The sequence below is a fragment of the Priapulus caudatus genome, unplaced genomic scaffold (genome assembly GCF_000485595.1).
Source record: "Priapulus caudatus unplaced genomic scaffold, Priapulus_caudatus-5.0.1 Scaffold1679, whole genome shotgun sequence".
NCBI lineage: Eukaryota > Metazoa > Priapulida > Priapulimorpha > Priapulimorphida > Priapulidae > Priapulus > Priapulus caudatus.
In genome coordinates, this window is record NW_014578740.1 from 1 (window position 1) to 536 (window position 536).

Sequence of the window (536 nt, forward strand, 5' to 3'; positions counted from 1 at the left end):
CGGGCTCGGGGGGGGTTCGTTCGAACCCCCGAACCCCCCCTGGCTACGGGCCTGGTATACACCACACGTTCATATAGTATACACCACATGTACATATAGTATACACCACATGTACATATAGTATACACCACATGTACATATAGTATACACCACATGTACATATAGTATACACCACATGTACATGTAGTATACACCACATGTACATGTACATATAGTATACACCACATGTACATGTACATATAGTATACACCACATGTACATGTACATATAGTATACACCACATGTACATGTACATATAGTATACACCACATGTACATATAGTATACACCACATGTACATATAGTATACACCACATGTACATATGTGGTGTATACTATGTACATATAGTATACACCACATGTACATATAATATACACCACATGTACATATAGTATACACCACATGTACATGTACATATAGTATACACCACATGTACATATAGTATACACCACATGTACATATAGTATACACCACATGTACATATAGTATACACCACA